The sequence below is a fragment of the Corvus kubaryi genome, unplaced genomic scaffold, assembly GCF_017639235.1.
Source record: "Corvus kubaryi isolate FWS band 111438036 unplaced genomic scaffold, C.kubaryi_AGA036_p1.0 64983, whole genome shotgun sequence".
Lineage (NCBI taxonomy): Eukaryota > Metazoa > Chordata > Aves > Passeriformes > Corvidae > Corvus > Corvus kubaryi.
In genome coordinates this window covers 15527-36762 of record NW_024581664.1, presented here as the reverse complement: position 1 = coordinate 36762, position 21236 = coordinate 15527, and the positions used below count along the sequence as shown (strand labels likewise).

Genomic DNA, 21236 nt, shown 5'->3' with positions numbered 1-21236 from the left:
CTGTGAGTGGATGTAGTGCTGGTGGGGGTGTCCAGATGGTACCACGGGTAGTGGGGACACAGAACCAGGCTGCCCTGTCCTTGTCCCCTCAGCCAGTCCTGCAGCCCCCCTTGCACCTCTGATCCAGGGCTGGAGGATGAGATGCCCATGGGGAAGGAAGGATGCCTTGCCCTCTCCTGCCTTGCCTCTGAGCCCCCTGGGCTGGCTTCTCCTGCAGCTGGCTTCTCCTGCAGCCCCTCTCCATGAGCCCAAGCAAGCCTGGGGCAGCCCTATCAGGGGTGGAGGAGCTGCTGGTATGTGTCTTGTTGGCAAACCCCTGAGCCAACAATGATTAGAGCAGGTTATACTAAACCCAGGAAGGGGACAGGAAGAGGGCAAGCATGGATGAGACCTCCCAAGCCGTTAAGATGGTCCTTCTGGTCCCACCTGCTTTCTGGCTTTGCCTGTTCTCCTCCTTCTGGTTGAAGAGGAGCAGTGACCAAGGTGTTCCACAAGGCCACCTCTTGCCATGAGGATTCCCTGTGGACAAGAAGACGACAGCAGGACAACCTCCCCCTCTCATCCCTGCACGTGACAGATCACAGCAACATGTTCCCCTGGCAGAGCCCTGGGTGACCCTGGGTTTCTCCATCTCCTCACCCACCCCTGCCACTGAGGTGTGACCTTCTTGTCTTGGGGGGTTTGGGAGTGGGCAGAGCAGTGATGCCAGTGCCCACCTGCCTTCTGTCCTTGCAGGCTGGAGCTGCAGCAGAGTCAGCCAAGCCCACCCCCGGGAGCCAAGGGCTGACGCCTCCATCGGTACATCCCACTTGACCTTTACAGTCATTAATTTCTGCATTTCACCTCACATGCTGGCCCTGCGCTTCCTAAAGCTCCATCTGCTGTGGGCAGCGATACCTCCAGCAGCGGCACGGCCGTGACCCTCCCCACCTCCAGCAGAGTTCATTTTCCAGCTCTAGGAGTGCTCTAGGCAGGAGACTGATGCCTGTGAAGACCTTGCAGGTCCTGCACCTCTCTCTGGCAGAGCTGGACCCCAGCAGTGAGCAGGAGTGCTTGGCACAGCTCAGCACCTCTCAGCTGTGCCCTGTCACCCTCTGGGTGCTCATGCGCTGGTGGCATCACTGCCACTGGCATCCTTCCACCTTGCCATCGTGCACACAGGTCTCCCACTGCCAGGTGACCTGGGCACCAGCCAGGTGGGAGAGGCTCCCCCAGCAAGACTCTGAGTCCCCGAGCAAGACACCCTTCTCCTCGCTCCAGGGTTTTTCTGGTGCTTTTAACCTGAATCAGGTGGGGTGAAACCAGCCTGGGGCAGATCCCAGTTGTGATCCCACAGATCCTGCAGTGAGGGACGGGGTGCAGGACCCGGGCTCGCACTGAGCCCCAGCTCCTTCATCTCTGCTGGGCCGAGGAGGCTCCCACCAGCAGCACGGTTCGCTGCCTTGCCGCGAGTCCTGACATTTCTCCGTCGAGACAGCCGCAGGGGGAGGTATAAACTGGCTTTGCTGCAAGGGTGTGTGTGATGGGGGCTCCCTGCCCCCCCAGCTCCAGCCCATGGCCCCAACACCTCTGCTGGGGCAGGCTTTGGCCGCGGTGCCTTCCAGAAGAAGCAGGAGTGTGGCAGGGGGTGATGCTGCGGGGCAGCCGAGGTAGGCAGAGCCACTCCTGGGAGCTTAGGGCCGATCTGGGGGAAGGGGCCAGGGCAGGGCAAGACATGAGGGGATGGGGAGTGCACAGGGAAAGAGAGAACACTCTTCCTTTAGGCGGAGGAACAAGAAAAAAGGGCAGGAGAAGAGGCAGGAAGTGGGGGTGGGAAGGGGACACGGCAAACATGGGAATCCTTGGAGAAAACACAATCTGTTGGGTGGGGGGAATGGTGGAGGTCTCGGTGCTCCCACATCCTACCAGTCCCCCCGTGAGCTGGGCCATCAGGGACCCACATTCAAGCCCCAAGAGGCAAGACGGGCAGCAGGTCAGAGCTGGGCCTTCAGAGTGAGCAGTGCCAAGGGCTGCGGGTCGCCCACAGGCATCCCAGGGGCGGGTGCCGGCCTGCTCGCACCCTGGGGACACTCTGAGCCCCGGGCCACCTCCCCAGCACAGTGCAGAGCTGCCGCCTTCATCCCCACACCTCCATTTTCTCACGTCTTCAGACAAAGTGACCGCTTATCCGCTTGGATTTCAAGCTGTGTGCACAGCCCCGCGCTCACCCCTTCGGCTGGACACGGGCAGGAAGAGGAATGCGACCAGGCAGGTTTGTGCAAACACAGGCACTGCGTGGTCCCCCTCGGTCTTTAGTCTGGTAAGCAAAATCAGCATCTAATCCAGATCAAACAGGACTTTAGCTCCTGTCAAAGGACTGATCCCCTCTTCTGCCCAGGCTGTGGTATTTAAAGGGACACAGCCAGGTTAAGTACAGCTGGAAACAAAGGGTTTGTGAAAATCATCATAATAAAAATAACAACAACAAAAGCTGGGAAAGATTAGCGGGAAGAGAGACTATAATGAAATATAACTGCCAAAGAAAACTGTGGTTAATGGAGACATCTCCCTAGAGCATTTGAAACCTCAGGTAGTGGAGGAGGAAAGAGATAAGTGAAACCACTCAGAAATCAGCAGTAAAACAAACCAGGCTGTTCCTGGACCAGGGCAAGGTCCTCTCCTCTCCTCTCCTCTCCTCTCCTCTCCTCTCCTCTCCTCGGAGCTGGATGCAATAATGGATAATTCATTTATTTGACTTCCAGGCTGCGATGGGAGCACTCCCAGGCTGCTCTGAGTTTTGGGGAGTGGTGCCAGGGGGCACAGCCCCCCGGAGCACCAGGATGCCTCCGCAGACCGGCACAGCCCTGTGCCGCAGCCCCAGATAGGATTTAGCCACCCGACTTCTCCTGACCTTAATAACTGGCACTGACTTAACTGGAGTCTGGTGGCTAAATCCCGCGTGAATCTGGAAGTGTAGGAGTCAGTGTCACAAGTAATTTATTCCACGCATCCCTCAGCCTCCTAAACTTGGGGAAGCTGGTTCTTAACACAGATCCCAGTGCTGCCACAGCCCTGGTCAGGCAGATCTGCAGCAGCATTTCCTTCTGCTCTTCCCTTTTTCCCTCACAGCTGCTGGCTTGCCCAGGCTGGAGAGCAAAGCCCTGCTCAGGCCCTTCTCCCAACCCAGGAATAGACACCTAGACCCAGGCAAAGCCTCTGCTGCCCACAGAACCTTGGAGCATCCTGCCAGCCATGGATACATCCCAGGTCAGCCATCTCCAAAGTGGGGCAAGATGCCCCCCAAAATGTGACTGGAATAGGTACAGTCCCTACAAGCAAGGTCTGGCTCACACATGGGCACTGCCCATGGATGCTGCACCCTGGGGACCCCAGTCTTGCTCAGGGATGCTGACAGTCCAATGTGGCCCTTCTGCCTCATCCCAAACCTCTGCTCTGGTGTGCTGAGGCTGGAAAACCAGAGGCAACACTTCAGCTGGGCTCTGTGAGGCGGGAGCTGGGTGAGTGTGGGGGTAATGCCCATGGAAAGGGAGGGCCAGGCAGTTCTGCTCCACTGCATATGGAGCAGCCTTTTCTGAGGTTTCTGGCCCTTTTCAGAGCCAGAGCGCTGGAGGCAGGTGCAGCCCCACTGAACACAGCCCTCAGGCAGGGGTTTCCAGGCCTGGCACCCCCTCACTGCCCGGGGGTGCAGCCCCTGTGCTCAGAGCTGGTGGATTTCTCACATCCCTGACTCTGCTCTCCATCGTGACCAAACCCAGTGGCCTGGATCTTTCCCAGGCACAACCACATGTGAGTTACTCCCTCTCCTCAGCATCTGCTCTGACACTGCCATGGGGATGCCAAGGACTGCAGGCTGTGGCACAGGCAGGCAGGAGAGCTCCATGGGCACACAAAGGGGTGCGGGCAGGCACCAGCAGGAGAGCTGGGGCTGGAGAGAGGGTTTTTCAGCTGGGCTGGCCTCGTCCCTGCTGCCTGCAGCTCGGGATGGACTTCTGTGGCTGGGGAGTTAAAGCTGGGTTACAGCCACTGCCACAGCCTGAACATCACATTCATATTCCAGTCACAGTTTTTGGGCATCTTTTCTTTTCCTGGCGGTGTCAGAGCTCCAGGACAGCAGGGAAAAGAGGGAAATGGACCTCACTTGCCATGTCTCTGCTGCTCCAGCTGTCTCCGAGGAGTTTGCTGGTTGTCTTGAGTCATGTCTGAGCTGAGCAGAGCTGAGCTGACACCCAGCACAACCTGGGCTGGTGCATTTGCTGCCTGGGAGCCTTTCTGTTCCTCCCACAATCAGGTCACAGCCTGTCCCGTCTTGGCGAGGCAAGTGCTGTGGGCACAGGCAGAGGTGGACGTGCCTCTGCTGCCCAGCACAGATGTTTTTCAGCCCAGCAGCAGCTGCAGGAAGCTGGGGACCTGTCCTGGGGCTTTCTCTCTGCAGCCCTCCTGAAGGGCAGGCACAGGGCTGGCACCTCGCCCAGTGCCCAGGTGCTCCTGGGCGGGTGCTGCCCAAGGCATGTGGGACAGTTTGGGAATATGGCTCAGAAAACGCGGCCAGGTTGAGACATGAGCACTCTCGAGCTTGTCAGCCTTGTCCTGCTCCTCCTTCAGGGTCCTGTGGATTCGTTTGCTCTCAGTGAGCCATTGCTTGCTTTCACTGGGTGTCCCCTGCCTCCTTCTGCAGCTGCCTCTGGAGCTCTGCTGGGAAATGAAACCCTTCTGATGGTGTGAGGTCCTGGAGGAAGCCATTCCCTCCTCACCATCCGTGGCATCATCACCTCTCTTTGCCCCCAGGTGGGATCCAGGAGGCTGTACCCTCACGGGCGAGGTGTGAAGCAGGTGAGTTCACACCAGAGTTGGAACTGTCCTGCAGGTGCAGCTTTCAAACCTGGCAGAGAGAGATTAGGGCAAAAAAAAAAAAAACCAGAAAGAAGAGAAAACACAAACATGCCACCTTCACCTTGCAAAGTCCTTGAGTCTCATCACCAGGGCTGGGAGCATCTCATCCCTACGGACCCTGGCTGTGCCCTTTCCCTGGGAATCAGCTTCTGGGCACACTGATGCTCCACCATGTCCCTCCTCCTGGCTGCCCTCCTCTCCCTGGAAGATCCCAGTTTTCCAGAGGCTGAGCAAATTCTGTGGCATTGCCAGTCTAAAAGCTACTCTGCAAACAACCATTCCCAGAGGCTGATAATTCCCCCGAATGCATGTGCAGCTCCTTGGGAAATGGAGCAAGGCCCAGCACAGCCATCTCATTCCTGATTCCAGGCAAGGCAGTGGGAAAGCTTCATGGTCCTGCTTGGTGGGCAAAGCTCTCTTCTCAGAAATGAGTTTTTGCTTAAATTTTGGAGAGAAAAATGTAGTCTGACTCAGCCACAAAGCATGGAAAATTTCAAGCAGGCAGTTCATGTGTGGCAAAAAGTATCCTTGGGCTGGGAGAATGAGTGGGGTTGTATTGTTTGGGCTGTTAAATCAAAAACCCAGGGGAAAGAAATAACTTTGGGTCAACCCAAAATGAACTGTTCTAGATATTCTTTCTGAAACAAAAAAGTGTTGCTTTGAACAGCAGGAGGCCCTTGGTTTTATCCACTAGTGATATAAATGACTTTTCTAGGTGGCAAGTGAAAAGTTGCAAAGTTCCTCTAATACCAGAGAAATGAAAAATAAGCACTTTGCTTATCCCAAGGTAACAGATGCTCCTTGTCCATTCAGATGGAGCCCAAATTCACAGATCACAGAATCATAGAATCATGGAATATCCTGACCTGGAAGGGATCCATAAGAATCATAGTCTCCAACTCCCAGCCCTGCACAGGACACCCCAACAATCCCAACAAACTCTGGCAGCCTTGGGGCCATGACCACTTCCTTGGGGAGCCTGTTCAGTGTCCAACCACCCTCTGGATGAAGAGCCTTTTCCAAAATTCCAAACTGACCCTCCCCTGACACAGCTTCCGCCATTCTCCAGGTCCTACTGCTGGTCACCAGAGAGAAATAATTAGAGCCCCTCTGAAATGAGAGATTTTGGTGATGAACTATCAGTGCAAACAATTCCAGCCTGCTTGGGAAGTTGTGGATGGATCCGTGTCAGGATCTGCCCTTCCTGCATCATCACCCAGGGGATGCAGCGTGCTGAGCAACCTTTGTTGGGTGTGCTGCTCCCGTGCTGCTGGGCTGTGCAGCATGGCCACCAGGATGGGGCTCAACCTGCTTACATCAGGTAGTCCTCTCTCCTGGCTTTGCCCACGGATCCAGCTCTGCAGCTGGGAAGTGGAGGCGGGGTGGGTGGGAAGTGCAGCACTGGCTGTGCCTCTGGGTGAGGCGGGGAAGGACACAAGACCCTCACTGGGAAAATGTCAGGGTATTCACTTTGTGATTTTCCTGCTTGTGCTATCTGGAATGTGTCTCTCCACCATGGCAAAGGTCACAGCAGAGACACCTTGTGCCTCTGCATGCCCTGTGCTTCTGCTCCTTGCTGAGGCAACCTGCAAGAAGGCAAGGAATTGGAGCAAGTCACCCCCTCAGGAGACCACAAACACCCCCACTCCTCCTGGAGCAGGCTTTCCAGCCCAAAATCTGTGCCTGTTTTGAGAGGGTGTGGTTCTGGGCTCCCATGGAGCTCTCATCCAGGCAGGATCTGGCTCACTGGGGAGAAAATCCTGCCCTGCACCTCCCTGTCCTCCTGGCTCAGCTTCACAGTGGGGTTGGCCAGGGAGACACATTAGTCCTTTTAGATGCCTCCTCTCACCCTTCCTTAGGCAGGACTGAAGCACCAGAGCCTCTTGGGGTGTCCTCTGGGTTGGGACAGCCTCTCACCCCATCCCCTGCTCGGGGGAGCTCCTGTAGCTGCCCTGCTTTGTGCTCTGCTTCCTCAGCACCGGTTACGCAAGAGGCTTTGGAAGCAAGACAAAATAGCAGCGGGAAGAAATCATCGCACGGCTCTGGTGGGAAAAGATATTATCCTGCGTTGCCGGCGAGACTGGCCGTCGGCAGGTAGGGCCCGGAGGAGCGCTGCGTGGCAGGATGATCGCTGATAAGATGCCGGGTCCTGCTCCGATGGCCTCGGGAGAGGGAAGCGCTGTGCTGTGAAGCTATGGAAACGGCCAGGCTGGGTGCGGAGCGGTAATTGGGCCACTCGCATCACCGCAGGTACGCCGGCTCTTTGTGTGCACCACGCCGGAAAGAGCGCGGCTGCGGGGACGGCCATGGAAAAGTTGCTCCATTGGAAGCGCCGGCTCTGCCGGCAGCTGCCCCCGGCCGATCCCCCCCTCCCCGGCCCCCCGCTCTGCCTTTGAGTCACCTCGGCGGCGTGACGGCTGCATCCGCCCCGCGCGAAGGTCACGCTTAAAAGCATTGGACATGGCTGGGCGCGGAGGTGGGAGAGGCGCTGCACAAGTCGCATCGCGTTTGAAGGAGTTGCGGCCAGGGCAAACCTCCCCAACGTGCCCTTCGAGGAAGGGGGCTCCCACCGCCTTTCAGTATTTGCCAAGAAACGTAAGCCCAGAGGTCCGTGAAATTGTCAGGATGTGTGAAATCAGGCACCGCCGGGCAGCTCTCCTGCACGACCATTTTAAATATTTAACACGTTGATTATACAACATTTGTATTGAAACGCTGGTGTGGGCCCAGACCCGGGGTTTGGGGAGGGGCGGGGGGGGTAGGGGGGGAGATTTGGGATTTGGCCACCCTGCCCTGGGCTCCTGGCAGCCGCCGCAGCGCCGGCGGGAGGGGGCGGCGGGGGGGGGCAGCGGGGAGGCTGTGCGGGAGGCACTCAGGCGGCGAGGCGCTCCTGCTCGGGAGCCTCCGAGTGACAAACGCGCTCAGGAGCAGGAATTCATTCCTGTAAATATGTTTGCATTATTTATTTTAAGCATTTTTATAAATCATAATAGGAGAGACATCTGCTGTTAAAACTGCAAACTGCATTCATGCCTAGGGCAAGGCGGGAAGAGGCTTTTCCCCGGGAAAGCTTGGGAAAGTTTGGGGAGCACCGCTGATTTTGGGGGTGGGGACAGGGAGAAAATGTGCGGGGGCATTTTCTCGGTGGGAGTTAAATATACCCATCCCTCCCGGGGGCTTTGTTTCAGTCCTTCCCTCCTCCTCCACCCCTCTGGCTTTTGACACCTTTTTTATATGGGCTTTATCATGAGGACGGCATCTCCCTCTCGCCTTCCTGATGGTCAGAGAAGCTGGGAATAAAGCACCCCACTCCTCTGCAGAGACAGGCGGGCACATGTGGGTATCAGTGGGTCTTGTTTGCCTTGGGCGCAGCGGAGAGGTCCGGAGGGGGATCCGGCACCTCTCAGTGATGGCACAGCACGAAAAAATTCCCTCTCCCCAACCAGGTGGCATCTGCAGGTCCCTGGAGCCGAGAGCTTCTGGAGACGGCGGTGGCTGGCTCTGGGTGAGGGGAGGAAGCTCCGGGTGACTCTGACTCACCGCTCCGCAAGATTAATTGCCGGGCGTTGCAGGAGGTTTATCACTGCCACCCGCGCTCGCCGCGTCGCGCCGCGGCTGCGGCTCCTTCTGCCCGGGGAACCGGGGAGAGGAGAGGCCTGCTGGCAGCCGGGCTGTGTCGGTGGAGCCGGCGTGTCCGTGCGAGGGGGAGGCGATGGTGGATATCTCCCCTCAGCAGCTCCAAGCGTCAGCTCAAGCGCCCCAGGGCGCAGGGGGTCCTGGGTCTGCTTCCTGAACGGGTCGCGCTGTCCTCTGCCTCAGTTCCCTGCCCCTCAGGGCAGCTGGGTTTGAGTTGGGATCTCGCTGCCGCGCTTGACTCCTGTTTTGGAGCTGTTCTACCTCGCGGAGAGGCCCCACCATGGGAAACGGGTGGCGAATCCACTCATTCTCCAGGGCCCACCCAGACTTCTTCTCCATCCTGATGTCCTCAGCCATCCTGTCCCACAGCACTGACAAGCTCAGCAACTGTGATGAACAAAATCTTTTGCATAATCAATAATTAATGTCTGGGGTTTCCAAGCAGCTAATTAATCTCCTGGCGAATCGTGAAAAAAATATTTAGGATAAATGTAGGTGTTTTCAAGCCAGGTGAGCAGAGGTTCACACTCGGCCCAGGCTCTTCTGTTAACCCACATCCATCCCTGGAGAGCTTCTTGCTCCAAGTGATGCTGTTCATTGCCAGAGAGTGGACAATATTGATCATAAATATTTGCCTAATGAGATCATATCTGCTTTCCAGCATATGCAGTGAGTGACCTCAAAAGGCCTGGTGTCCTTTGGGTGAGCTCCCAACGAGCGTAATTGTCTATCTGAGTCTTGCAGCTCTGGAGGTGACCTGCACTGGGGTGTGTGGAGGGGTCAGGTCAGTCCCAGTGACACTGGGATTGCTGGAGGCAGGGAACAGACCTTTGCTGGGGCACATCAGAGCCTCCCACCCCAGTGGTCCCACCCAAAAGCTGGGAAATAGAGCACATAAACAATCCAGGTTCCAGCCTTAGGCAAAGATTTGAGAGGATTACTCTGGTCACTGGTTGCAGATTCGGGGGATACGACGGGCTCCATCCAGCCCATCCCCAATAAATTCCAACTTGGGAAATCTCTGCTAGGTTCTCTAGAAGATTCAGCAGCAGTTGTATGCTGGCATGGCTGCCCTGGGCAAAGGCTTTGACCCAATTTCAGGCAACTTGAAGGGTGGAAAAGCCCTCGAGGCAGCGATTTCTCTCTGTGACTTTCAGGGAGCCTGTGTGGCTCTCCCCTGCTGGGGACCTGTGAGGTCTGGTGGATCAATCCCAAGGCAGAGCTGCAGCCGTGGCTCCTCGCTGGTGACCAGGGACGGAGCTTTGCACTCTCCCATCAGGTCCCTGATGAACGTGCCTGGGCGTTGCTCAGGTCCAGGCTTGCTGCAGTCCATTTCTGTGTGAGCAGGCTATGAATTCGTTCTCCCCAGCTCTGGCTCTTCAGCTCGTCCCAGAATAGCCAAGTCAGTGACTCGTGGCTCATTTTGAACAATTGCCAAGCAGCTGCAGCTGTCCTTGACTTTATCTCTGCTCCAGTGTGGCTTTGCCCAGCTCCACAAGTTCACACTAGGAGACTCCACTCCCCCTTCCCAGAATAGAAGACATCCAGGGCCCAGTGTCAGCAAGTTTAGCAGCTGTGGGAAGTGTTATCCTTTGAGCAATCAGTAATTAGTCTGGTTGAAAGGCCAGAGTCCTTGTGGCTAATGAGTAGCTCGAGATGAAACCTACAATCTCCTGACCCTCTTTAAGTCTTGCTGGTGGCTTCCAAAGGCTTCCTGGATTGCTCTCACCTTCATGCCAGCTCCCAATGGCCTCCTGTCATGGGATTTGGTCCTCTCCAGCAGACCCAAAACTCATGGTCACTCCTGCCTGGTCACCTCTGGTTATGTCCTGTTCCTCCTCACACCCCCTGTCCTCCCCACTGCTCTCAGCCACCTGTTTCCATCACACCTTCTACATCCCTGCTCGCTTCCGGTCTCCAGCCTACCTGTCCACAGCTGCCACGTCTGGAGCTGCTGGCTCCGTGACCAGGGCTGGCCTCGCTCAGTGCTGGTTGAGGAGACATTGTAGGGACAGTGTTGGAGGCAGGGGGAAGATGGTTGATGATGGTTGATGCTGGTGATAGCCAGATCTTCTTCTGATGGATGGAGCTAACTCCTGTGCCTCCAGCGCCTCTTAATCTTGTCATCAACCTGGAAAAAGATATAGCTCGCCTTCTGGAGAGCTCACCTGGGTGATTGTGAGCACTGATTTTTGCGTTTGGCTCACGCTGAGGGACTGTGAAATCAGCACAGGGCAGAAGACTCAGCCAGGACAAGAGGATCAGGCAGCAATTGCTTCTCTGTGCAGATACTTTGTGCATTCAGCCACTGGTTCCTCAGGAAAAGCAGGGAAAATGAAGTCATGGTGGGATTAACGGATTTACCTGAGACCTCTGGAGCCTCCTTTCCCCTTGTTTTACCTATTAAGTATCTCTGCTTCCCTGCTTTGCCGACAGTAGCTTCTTTTCCTTCAGAGGTGTTCCAGGCTGGGAATATTCACAGCCCTGTGTTATCTGGTGTCAGCAAAGACTTGGGAACATCTTGGACTGAAGTCAGTTGATTTATTGTTCCTGATTCTTAAAGCAGCCCAGAGTATGATGTGATGGGATCTTCTCATTGGCCTTCACTTTTAGTGGGGTTGGAGTAAAGAGGGTCACAAGAGTTTGGAGTAGTTCTCTTTCTTTTTTTTAATCTTATTTTTTTTTCCCCTTTGGTTTTTTCTTTTGTTTTTGTTTTTTTTCTTTTGTATTTTTTTTCTTTTCTATCTGAAGGTAGTTCCTCCCCTTTCCAGGATGATGAGAACAGCAGTGGGAGATTTATCCTTGAGAAGGGAAGGATTCAGAGGGATCTAAAGCAGCCGTGCAGTACCTATGAAGAGGTGTTTGAGAAGACAGCCAGACTCTTCAGAGCAGTTCATGGTGAGAGGAAGAGAGACAACAGGTGTAAGGTAAGAGAAGCTCAGACTGGTGATAAAGACACACTTTTTTCCATGAAGGCAGCCAGGCATCATCAGCTTGCCCAGGAAAGCTGGACTGTCTCCATCCTGTGAGGTTTTCAAGCCCCACTGGGCAATGAGGTCTTGCAGTTGACCTTGCTTTGAGCAGAAGGTTGAACTAGAGACCTCCTGAGGTCCCCTCTGAGCTGGAAAAGTCTGCCACTCTATGCTGAGGTCAATGTGGATGGGCTCGTAGGAAGGATGACATTCCAGGACTGCTCCACCTCCTCACACAATGAACTCCACAGCAGTTTTTGGGGTCCTGAAGGCTGGAAGTATGTGGCTGAACCATATCTAAGGCCATGGATCACCATGCACTGGCTTCATAGAACCATAGAATAAAATCTGAGAGTGGTTTGGGTTGGAAGGGATCTTAAAGCTCTTCTCATTCCAACCCCTTGCCACGGGCAGGGCCATCCTCCCTCCACTAGAGCGGGTTGCTCAGAGCTCCCCCTCTTCTGCACTAGGACATCGGACTTGATAGAGGCCATACCCCATCCATGGCATCTCCTGGGCACGTGTCCCATCCCAGGACCATCCCAGGTACCAGAGTGAAGCAGAAGGAGAATCACAAGGTCTGGCAGCCGCCCAGCTGTGCCTGAGCCAAAGGGACCCAGCGGGATGCCCAGAGATGCACTCCTGCCATCCCCTGCTGTGCTGCAGGCCAGTCTGGGGCACTCGGGGCCTCGGGGGACCAGAGGGAGGCTGCAGTGGTTGAGTCAGTGTCTCTGAGCTCAGACTCATAAAAACCTGTGGACCACAGTGGCTGGGAAGGCTGTGCTGATGTGCAGCACTGCCACGGTTCCTCCCTCCGTGTTTTCTGTGACCTCTTTGCAAGGCAGCTTTTGGCGCTGAGGTTCACATCCTCTCCAGATCTGCTGGCTATGGCAAAACAAAATTGGCTCTGCACAAGCTCCCCAGCTCCACACGCACCTCCCTGCAGAGGAGACGGAGAGGACTGAAATTGCCGAGTGCTGGTTGTTCTTGTCAGCAAGGCAAACCTCACCTGGGGGATGCTCAGGGTTCCTTCAGCTTGTGCAGCTCCCCCCTCCCAGCTCAGCTCCCCCCTTCCTGCTCAGCTCCCCCCTCCCAGCTCAGCTCTCCTTCGGGATGCGCGCTGCTTTGAGTGGGGAGTGCCAGTTCTTTAGCAACTCGACGTCCAGAAAAACCTGCAGTCACAAAACTAAATATAGCCCAAGAGAGGCCGTGAATATGGTGACGCAGTCTGGAAGTGGTTCCTGGCTGTTCTCCAGCAGCTGGGAGCAAGGCATGTGGCTTTGGCTTTTTAGGGGCAGTGGTGTGCAGGGAGGTGGGGCCCAGGGCTCGGCAGCACGGTGGGCTCCAGGGGGGACTTCGTCCTCCTGTGGCCCCGAGCACAGGCTGGTGGGGTGAGGCAGCAGACAGCGTGCCACTCGTGGAATTTGGGGCTGGGAAGGGGTTTCAGTGGTGCAGACACCTGGTCCAGGACTCACTCAGCTGGAGCTCCCTGGTAGATGGGACTCGGAGCCTGATGTGGAGACTTGTGACATTTCCCACTGTGTGGCTCAGGACCTCCTTTAGCCCTTAAACAACAGTGCTGGCACTCCTGAGAGGGTCACAGGCAAGGCTCTGGTCTCACGGCCTGGTTCCCTCCAGCCTGAGGACTGTAGGGTCTCCTGGGCTGCGAGACCTCGTCAGAAGGGATGCACAAACCATCACCACCACTCGTGGCTCCATCAGGGCCAAACCAGGAGGAGCAGAGCACAGCAAGGAGCCAGGTAACCTCAGCCCCTCACCCTACACACTGCTGGGAAGGCAGCTGGCAGACCTCGGGCTGGACACCAGGCTCAGCCAGGGTCTCCCTCCTGCACTGGGAGGCAAAGCTGGGAGCTGGGATGGACTCACTGGGGACTGACACCTTGCTGGGTGCCACACTTGTGCTGAAACATGGTGGGGGTCAGGCTTGGCCACCTCTGCCTCACTGGCAGCTGCTGGGAGCAGCCCCAGGTGTCCTTCCTCTTATCCTGGTGGCAAGAAGAGCTCTCCAAAGAGGAAACAAGGTGCAGGGACATCTCCAATCTGGCCTCCAAACTGGCCCGCAGAACCTCCCTGCTGCAGGGACTGGGCCCCATGCTGGAGGGGATCTCTGTGCCTGTAGTTCTGGAATGGCTCTTCCTCACTCAGCCAGATGCCCCCCAAGCCCAGGAAGCTCCCAGGGCTGGGCACAGCCTGTGGGACAGGGTGGTCTGCTGGCCAGTGGGAACTGCAGGGCTCTAGCCACGACGTGCTGTGGCCCTGTTCATGACCCAGAGCCACACTCAGTGCCTGACTGCCAAGTGGGAACCTCAGGAGCCATTTCCAGGAGGAACTGTAGGTTGATTTGACAAGATTCTGCCCACCCAGCCTTTTGGGGTGTGCCTGAGGGTACTCACCCTGGTCAGACCCTCAGTGTGCTCCCCAAAGAGGGAAATCTGCCCTCGACCCTTGCTGCAACCTGTCCTCATGGGGGGGATCCTGCAGAGAGCCAGGTCCTGTGCTGAGGGAAAGGCAGGAGAGCGGCAGAGCCGGCCCTCACATCCGGAGGGTGCTGGGAGCTGCAGTCATCACCCCGTCACGTCTGGGTGCACAACCTTGTCTGCAGTTTCTGCTTTTCCTTGGACTGTCTTTGCCACAATAACAGCTGGATTTTAACTCTGGGACCTACTGATGGGAACCAGAATCAGCTTCTGATCAGCCCCACTATTTCTCTGAATGATACTCATGCCCAAAAATCCTGGACAAGGCTGGGGAGGGCAGCAGGAAACATGTGCCGCTGTCCTGGGTGGTTCATTGTGTGGACAACTCTGGAAAGCAAGGCATGAGGCTGGATTTAATGCACCCCATAGAGCTTGCCACATCCCATTCCCTGACTGCAGGAACAGTCATGGTCCCCCTCACTGATGTTGGGATGTTTATGGTGAACATTATGGGGAAAAGCATGGGAGAGGTGGGTGACCTGCACCCTGCTGTGGTGACAGAACTGCTCACCCTGTCCCAAACTGTCCCAGGTGCCCTCTCTGCTCTGCTGGATTCGGGTTTACCCCTTCCCTGCCCATGCTGAGATGCAGAACCAGCATCCTGTACATCAAAATATTAATCTGTAGGTTTCAGAGAGCTGAAGGAGCAGAGAGAGCCACAGCGGGAGCGCTCGGAAGCAGACGGCGCTGCTGCACGGAAATCTATGCCCAAATGCTCCATATCATATCATACAGCATATGTCTAGAGACAGGCCAACAAATTCAGACCTGAAAATGTGTATAATTGCCAGGCAGGACTTTGAGACTGAAAGAGATTCAAAGAAAACACAGTTTATGTGTTGAGAGCAGCGTGGCGGTTCTCTGGGAGTTAAGTTTAGTGGGACGGACCCTCCCCTTGCACGTTACTTTAGTCCTAGCAGAGCCTGAAGGTCAAACCTGGCTCACTCACTTGCACCACTTCAGTATTTGCTGGTTTGGCTCAAACCCAGAGCTTGCTGGTCTTAGCACAATACACAGTATCGCAGAATCATGGAATATCCTGAACTGGAAGGGACCCATAAGGACTATTGAGTCCATCTCCCGGCCCTGCACAGGGCAGCCCCATGAACCACACCATGATTCTCATACATTTCCATCTATTTTTCCATATAGCTCTTTTTGCCTTTTCCTACTCTTTCTGCAGCTTAGTTTTCCCAATCATTGCCCAGAAACGCCCTGGAACAGTGGAAAATGCTGTCGCCATCAGATTTTACTGTGGTCAATGACACGTCCCAGTCCCCCCAGTCACAGAGACTGATTCGCTGGTGAGCCAGCACTCTGCCCTCCCAGCTTCCCAGCACAGGTCCTCAGGCAGCAATGCCACCACCCTCTGCTGCCACACCCCCTGTCTCCACGGTGGGAACCACCTTGAGGGCAGCCAAGCCTGCAAGCAGCTTGGGGGTACCATTTGGTGGCCTGAATGGCTTGTGTGGGCTTCAGAAGTGACCCAAATTGTGGTGTGACCTGCCCAGGGGGTGCTGGCTGGGTGCTGTCCCTCTGGTAACACAGGTGCCCTCCCAGGGCTCCCGCCAGCGCCTGGGCTTGCACCAGCAGAGCGATGCCCCAGGCTGGGAGTCATGTCCATCTGCAGGCAGGTCAGTCCCAGTGGGAGTGGGAAACCTCATCCCAGCTTCCCTGCACACCTCCCACCCCCTTTTCTCTGTGGGATCTCCTCTCACATCCCGCCCTAAGCCCCCTGGCAGTACCACCAGTCACATCCCTGCAGCATCACCTCCCCAGTCCCAGTCTCCCATCCCTCACTTCCAGCACAGCGGGGAGCCTTGGGGCTCTCCCTTGCTCTCCTTCTCTCTCAGGAACCAGGTGAAACCCAGTAGTTTTTAGGATCTGTGTCGGCAGAGAAGAGCGAGCAGATGGTGCCCTAAAATCCCCGTGCCCCGAAGAGAGAGCTAGTGATCATTTGTGGAGCTCTCGAGATCTATTTTTTTCCCAGACCCTGCTGAGCCTGGCGAGGACTGTAATTACAGCCTGGACTGGCTGGAGAGGGCAATACCCGGATGGGCTCCTCGCCTTTCAGGCTGTAATTGGGCCCTGGCGATACAAAGCACAAAGCTCCTTTCCTTCCCGTTTGCCGGGCTCCCTCCGTGAAACCTTCCCCTGCCTGTGCTGGAAAATATGTAAATACCAGGGCACGGGAGAATTACTCCCTCGTGCCTGCGTCACGTCTGAAATACCCATTAAAAATATATGTTCCAAAAAGAGCACCTCTGCACCGAGCACAAACTCTCCTGGCAGTGGGGGGCTGTTTGAAGGGAGCGGGAGGGAGCGGATCAAAGGGAGGAGGGACGGCGCGGCTGTCCCGGCTAAATTAGCAGCAGGGATGGGGGGTTTGGAGGCTCCACAGGATCAATAGGACTATCTGGAAATGCCTGGCAGTCACGCAGGAGGCTGGGATTCAGCAGCGGGGTCCGCAGTGCTGTGCTGCGGCTCGGCTGGCTGTGCCAAGCCTGGGGAGGGATGCAGGGAGCCAGGGAAGGGGGATGAGAGGAGGGGGGAAAGGGGCTGCTGGGCCACGGGCTCATGCAGCAATGAGCAGGTTTAATGAAGAGCCTTGAGGACATCCATATCCCCCAGCATCAGTGGGATGGGGCTCTGGTGGCATCACCTCCCTGCCCCTGTCTGTGGGGTCCTGTCCCAGTTCGGGGTATGGTGTGACTGGTGGGGAGAGCAGGGAGTCCACACGCATCCTCCTGGCTCCTCCTCTGCCTCATGGCCTTGGGGCCTGGGAAGATAATTACACATAAATTTTGTTGCAAAATCTCCCCTTCAGTGAGGCAGGGGACAATAATTTGTCCCAGAGACCCCATGTGATGAAGGAGCACAAACTGGCTTTTCTGGGCAACCTGACAGGGCTTGGAGGGTCTGGGAGGCGAGGGCTGGTGATGCCTCTAGCCCTGGTCTCCTCCAGGAACACCCCTGGGGATGTGCCTGGGGCTGGGGGAGCCACAGGGCTCTCAGGCTGGGCACTGGGATCTCTCACAACTCCAGCCGGTGAGAAAGGGCAACCCACAGAGACATTTTCTTCTTCTTCAAAGGAATTCAGTGTTTGGCTGGAGCGTTCAAAGGAGATTTAAAAAGAGAAGATAAAAAAGAAAGTTAAAAGCTGCCCAGTGAGGGGTGGAAGCAGGAACGTGGGGAGAGATCAGGGGCAGCGCCGGCAGCAAAGCAATGGCAGGACACCGAGAGAAGATGAGGAGAGCCTTCATCCCACGACTGCCCAGCCAGGAGACTGATTCCCATCCTCCAGCATCTGCATCTGTTGTGGCCATCTGCAAGCTGAGTCCTGGCATTTCCAGAGCCCTGGAGAGCCCTGACTCTGCGGGAGGAGTGGGGCTGGAGGCAGCGGCGCTGGGTGACCCCGGTGGGAGCAGGGAGCCGTGCCTGGGGGAGTGGGACCGGCAGCCTGGGAAGGGTGGGATGAAGCAGGGACACAGAGCAAGACACCGGGAGGGAAAATGTTAATCAACTGCAGTGCCTCCCTGAAAGGAGCCAAATGTAAATGAGATAATTAAGCTATTATTTAAAGCCGGGAGACGGTGGGGACAGGCCCGGGGTGGCCGGACTGCATTTTAATCAGCTGCCTGGCTGGGGCTGGGGAGCCCGTGCTGGTGATGCCCCTGCCTCTGATTCCCTGCCTCTGCATCCCTGCCTTGGCTGCCGGGCTCCTGGGTTACCGAACAGCCCCTCTGTGAGCCACTGCCAACCGCTGTCCCCTCTGCCCAGCCACTGCCATCCCGTGTCCCCAGGTATCCTGCCAGGTCAGGGGGCAAGGGGTTCAGGTGTGTCAGGGGGGTATCTACACCTGTGTTACCACCTTTCTGTGGGGTTTTGTTTAGGCTGCAGGAGCCCCTCTGGTGCCTCAGTTTACCTGTTCTTGCTGTTTTGGATGCTAAAAGCTTGTAACGAGAGTAAGCAGTGCTGGTGAGGATAAATCCACCCAAGGAAAAGCAGAATGTAATTGCTCCAGTGGTGTTGGCCAGACTGGGTTTTGGGAGCCTTTTTTAACTGTCTTGTGTGGAGTTACCAGGTGACCAGAAGAAGTCTAAGTAATTGCCCTGTGGCTCTGTTTCCCCACCTCTGGGAGCAGTGCTGAGGTTTGGAGCTGCTCTCAGCACAGTGGGGAGCTCCAAGGTCACTTGTGAACTGCTGTGAGCCAAAAAATGGGGCAGAGCTGGACTTTCTTCCTGTGTTTCTTTGTTTTGGTCAGGGATGGAAAACAAAACTGTCCAAAGCCATCCACAACAAGGAGAGTGAAGTCATTTTGTTCCCATGCCATCGGGACCATCCTTGCTGGTGGTGGAAGATCTGGCTCCTGGAGGCAGAGACCTCTGAGCAGCAGGGGGAAGACGGATGGTTGTTCGCTCCTTTTCTCATATATCAACCAGGATCTAGGTGAAGCACAGTTAGTAGGGGCCAGGTTCAAAGGAAACCCGAGGAGATGTCTGTTCCATGGAGCATCCTTAAGGAGAGCTCCACACTGCAGGGGGAGCGGGTGCTCCCACTTCGCATGGGAGGTGTGAGAGTTCAAAGACACAAGGAAAAAGCCCATGGAGAGCTCTTAAGGAGAAAGGCAGCACCTCTCCAGCTCAGAAAACCCTGCTCCATGGATGTCTGGAGATCAGGGGAGCAAGCAAATGTTTCACGTGCCAACCACATTTGTAATCGCTTCCCCAGGCACCTGGCACTGGCCCCGATGGAAAAGGGGGACCAGGTTAGACAGATGCCTCCTGCCTCTTTACAACGCAGCCCTTATCTTTCAAGAGGCTTTCTTACTGTATGGTTAAATGGTAAATTAAAAGCCTGATCCAGAGTGGCTTTCAAGTGCCTTGCTCTTATTTAGGTACCTCATTCCTGCTATTTCCATTCCTTCACAGAGCTGGGCCCTTAAATCCTGAAGACACTTCAGAAAATGCTATCCAGCATTCCATCTTAGCAAAGGATTATTCCAGCTAGTCCACGGACCTCTGAGCATCCTGCCAGTGATGGCAACTGACCCCTGGCCGTGTGTGGGCTGGTCCTGTGCCATGTCCCTCCTGGGGCTGCCAGTGGTGGTGGCAGGGACACTGTGGAGGGGGTTGGTTTTCCCAAAGCACGCTGCTGGGGAGCACCACGCTGACCCACCCGAGCGTGAACCCAGCCTCCCACTGCTTTATTTGCCCAAAGCAGCCCGGTTTTTCTCCCTTCTCTCCACCCAGGCAGCCAGGCTGCAGCTGCCTCCCCTCTCCTGGGCCTGGGGAGGGACTTCAGGTGCCATCGGGCTATAAATGCTTAGCACCAGCCCCGCTGTGGGGGTGCTGCAGTTTTATTTGTGCGCTCAGGGTGTGCACGGGCAGGTATGGCCTTTGCTGACTGAGGAATGGGTTTGCACCCTTGTGTCTCCATCTCCCTCCCCCCCAGCTCTCAGGTGGGGTGAGCGCCATCAGCTCTGCCAGAGGGATGTGATCACAGAGTGTGTCCAGGCCTCCGATCGATCACTGAGTGTCCCCAGGGCTCAGATCTCAGTGGCCCTGGGCAAGATCACACAGATTGAGCTTGGAAGCTGGGCTGGAAGTCCTTTATAGCTCCAAAATAATTTGAGGAATGAAGAAAGCAAATTCCCTGTGATTTATCCAACCAATCCCAGAGTGATGAGGAGGAGTTTGGGGTCACACGTGGCACAGGGGTTGCAATGCCTTGGTCTGAACTGACCATTGGACGATGTGAGAAGAGAACACAGGAGGTGAAATGTGTGGTTCTTGGGGGTTTATTTGCCATAGGAAACAATTTGCACTTCTGTTTCCTTCTGCCTGGTATTCACAGGCAAGACAAAATTAGCCAAACAATCTTTCTCTGAGCTCTGAGGTTTACTGCCCTGTGACTCAACTTCCCCAACTGTGTTCTAGGGAGAACAATCCTTTCTTCCCAGTCAGCAGTGTGGGAAGCTTTGTGCACCTCCTCCTCCAGGCAAAGCTCTGTCCAGAGCATCCAGATGGGAAGAAACTCTGCACTTGTGTGTCTTTAATCCCAGTTCCAGGACTGAGAGTTTGCAAACGGCCGGTGAGTGTGCCACAGGACCGTGCACGTGCTGGAGACAAGAGGAGATGCTGATGGCACAGCCCCTCCGGAGAGCACAAGCACAGCCTGGTGCCTTCATTCCTTGGGGCCAGCAAGGGTCCAAGCAGTGAACTCATGGATTCATTGAGGTTGGAAAAGCCCTCTAGGATCATCCAGTCCAACCATTCACCCAGCACTGTCAAGGCCACCACCAAACCATGTCCCCAGGTGCTGCATCTCTGCATTTTTAACACTTCCAGGGATGGTGACTCCACCATTTCCCAGGGCAGCTGGTTCCAGTGCCTGGCAACCCTTTCAGTGGATCCCAGGGTATGATGGGATGCTGAAGGACATGTTGCAGATCTCAGGGGAAGCTTGGCAGTGCCTTGGTCTCTCTGCCTGTGCAGGAGCAACCCAGGGTGGGCAACCTTCATTTCTAGAGGTCCCTGTGCAGATATCTTGGGGTGGCAGAGGTGGCTCCTCACCTTATTGTGCCTGTACTGAGCAGAGGAGGGAGTTCACCTGTCCCGAAGCTCAACACAAGCCTGGAGAGCTTTTTCACATCATCTCTGGGGTGGAAGTGTGGCTGTGAGGTGGCCAGGGCTGAGTGGGACTTGGTGGCATTGCCAGGCTGGATTCGTGCCTGGAGGGGCAAAGCTTGGTGCCACAGCCTGCAGTGCTGGCACAGCTTAACAGGCTCCCAGCAAAGCTACTGGCACGAGTGGCCCCTGGTCTGGGCAGTGTGCTGGGGGGCTGGGGGGGCTTTCACAGCCTGCACAGCGATTCCGGGCAAATCCATCTCAGGATGAGGCAAAATTAAATAAAAAACCGACTCAGTGCCCCAAGCACGTGTGAAGTTGTTTTCTCAAGGGTTTGTCCAAACGCCGAAGTTCCCATTCTCCCAGCAGGAAGAGGAGAGAAAAAAAGCCAGGCACAAAAGCCTTAGGAGCAGTCACTGGCTGGCGTGGGTGGGAAGGGGGCCAGGCTGGGCTCCGTGCGGTGGCAGTAATTTTCCACACGCGGTGGATTAGGTGAGACTCTCAGTCAGGAGTGAATTCTGGTTTTTTTCCCCTTCTTCCCCACCTCCTGAGACCGGTGTTGGATGGGAACCTGGGAGAGGCGAGATAAAGGTTTTCTCTATCAGACAGCT

The 21236-nt window shown here is 55.8% G+C and overlaps 1 long non-coding RNA gene across 1 annotated transcript; it reads left to right on the top strand.

The window, feature by feature from the left end:
- Nucleotides 1–6375: 6375 nt before the first annotated feature.
- Nucleotides 6376–20305, top strand: LOC121672813. Its single transcript, XR_006019002.1, has 3 exons — nucleotides 6376–7140; nucleotides 11278–11453; nucleotides 17089–20305. It is a non-coding gene; the product is annotated as an uncharacterized LOC121672813 (long non-coding RNA).
- Nucleotides 20306–21236: the final 931 nt, after the last annotated feature.